We start from the raw sequence: 2,914 nt of genomic DNA, 5'->3' as shown, positions 1-2,914 counted from the left end.
TCTCAACTAGCTGCTCCAATGATGCAGTTACCCATCTATCTCTAGATTGTACAGGTAGTTGTTGTTTTACATAATTTAGGTAGATACTGATAGTTCCAAAGCTATAAACCTAAAGACCATCATGTGTGCATCCCACTTTAGGGAGAAATTGGATGTCATGTTCTTGTGCATATGTTTCAATCACTTCCTTCAAACTCAACTAAGGTGCACCCATGGAATTATTCAGGTGAGTCCCACTGCCCATGGAAGCTGAGGCTTGTTGTTGAGCATATGTTGATGTTGCTTGTTGTTGTTGAAGTGCCTCAAATTGATGTTCCTCCATCACACCAAGATAGCTTACATTCTCTCTAGCCCCAGGTTGTTCCACACTCATACCCTCAACAAATTGATTAATCATTTCAGGGGTTACATTTAAATGACTTTGTATCCTCTCATTAGCAAGAAGCTCGAGGCGAAATAGTCCTTCCACCCTAAAAACCATTGTGTTACTTCATTAAAATTAGGATTTGAACAAAGCCAATGATACAAAACCTGCTGCCACTTTGGAAAAAATGTTGCCTCCAACATTCCAATCGTATGATAAATGGGAATAGTAGATGCCCAAGCCATAAACCAGTTAAATTGGTCTATTTGTTGATTAGTTGGATTGATTACAAATTCTTATAGAACTATCATTAGATTAGGTACAATAAAATGAACAATCAATTGATCCCAGCTAGCAGGATCAAATACAGTTTTCTAAGGTGATAATATTGCATATGTAGATACATCACTTGCATGCCAGACATGAAGAACATTCCATGGTTGGATATAAAGGATCCATACACTGGCCCAACAATGGAAGCCAAGGATGTAACCATGCATGTACTGGGATAGTTTCCCTGCGAGGATCCCAAGTATCTACTGCTGCTATTAATTTGGGCATCACTATATGATCTAGAATGTTATGAAGTACTAAAGCCAGTAGTAACTTCTCCCATGTCTCTAGAAAATGTAGCATAGGTTCAAGGTTCCTTAGCTCCTAGGAATTTGTAGCAACTATTCTCACTGTTGGAAGAGTAACTTCAGTGAAGAGTTTAGTGTAAGGAGTTGAAGATGCAAGTTCTGGTTTTGTGTAAATTCCATAATCACAAGGCTCATCCCTTGTAGAAGCCTTTTCCATAATGACATTACCTTGAAACCATGCAAAGGATGTTGAAGTGGTTCCCAACCTTGAAATACTCTTATAAGCAATGGAAAAGCAAATGCAGATGCAATACATGACAAATTACACAACTTGTAGTCCTCCTGATATTTGGACTATAAATTCTCAAAGACACTTGCAAGTGATTCCAACATCATAGTACCTACCACAACACTTTCCTGGATTCTATCCAGTGCTCCTAGAATATCATCTATTTTGTCTAGCTATTGTTTCTGTCATGCAATCTCTTTTTGAAGTTGCTCCTTCTCCTTCTGGTATATTGCCATAGATTATTTCTCTTGCCTTGAATTCTATCAAACTTCTGAATATCTACCTCTACCATATCTAAAGTCAACTTCACATTTTGTTGTAACTCTGGCATAGGTGTTTGATCCTCGATAGCTAATATTTCTTTAGGTGCATTTTCTTGTAAAACATTAATTTTGTTGAACAATTGTAAACTCTTAGTGCATTGTTGTTTTCTATTAGCATTGACAGGCTTCCCTTGAACAAAATCAAAATGAAGAGGCATAAATGAAACACAAATTATGACATTTCCTTTATTGCACCCATATCTTATCTTTATGTCCCTAAGCTAGACAATAATGCCTATTGGTTCTCATCAACAACTAAGATAATTAGTTCTCTGCTACTATCAAAACTTATCAATGGGAGAAAGATAGTCCAAATAAGTAATCAATATGAAATGGGAGTTGTGTTGATGTGGTAGATGGAGATATAAATGGAGCATATTTATAGGGGTGAGATGGGTCGATCATTGGGTGAGAAATGTGATGAATAGGGATGAAATGCAAAGGTGGGATGTTGAAAAGGAATAATGGTGAATTTGAGCGAGGTGAAGTGGGATGCATTTTCCCAAAATTGTTTTGAGTTTTTCAACCACTTATGAGTTTAATCGAACACCATATTTAAGTCTACCACTCATGAGTTTTGAGAAGGTTCTAAAAGACTAACTTTTTCAATAATTCTACTATCTTCAAAACCATATGTGTAGATATAAACATTAAGTACAACATGTCCAATATTTTTGCAAATATACACATTAATTACACCAAATTTTTCTTTCAAAACCATATGTGAAAATATAAACATTAAGTACAACATGTCCAATATTTTTGCAGTTATACACATTAATTACACCAAAATTTTCTTTCAAATCCATATGTGCAAATATAAACATTAAGTACAATGTGTCCAATTATTTTGCAAATATACACATTAAGTACACCAAAAAAACCTTTCAAAACCATATGTGTAGATATAAACATTAAGAACACCATGTCTAATTTGTTTTCAAGGTTTGCTCTCTAATGTCAATGTGTATGTTGAAATGGTTATCAGTGATAGATCTAGCAAGTACAACCAATTCAATAAGGGTACAAGATTAAGTCATTCCCATGAAGAAGGATCATGTCAGATAATACAAGGGAATTTGGTTAAAATAGGGAGACAATTGCTAGATTATTGTCTAACATTCAAAGAGAAGGCGATGACAGATATTATTATCCTTGCAAGAGTTGTAATGGATTAAAGACAAGAAGACTCAAAATCAAACCAACTAAGAGACATTGTAGGGAGAATGGTCACATTGAAGGGGAGTTTGATTATCATCCATTGGTAAGTTGTTTGTTATATTGTTTTTGCAATTAATATACATATGAACCACAAAACAGGGGTTTGATTATCACATTGAAGGGGGGTTTGATTATC

This window comes from Cupressus sempervirens, chromosome 9 (genome assembly GCF_028749045.1).
Source record: "Cupressus sempervirens isolate cs-2001-9-10 chromosome 9, ASM2874904v1, whole genome shotgun sequence".
Taxonomy (NCBI): domain Eukaryota; kingdom Viridiplantae; phylum Streptophyta; class Pinopsida; order Cupressales; family Cupressaceae; genus Cupressus; species Cupressus sempervirens.
The sequence above is the reverse complement of the archived record's forward strand: the minus strand, read 5'-3'. Positions refer to the sequence as shown.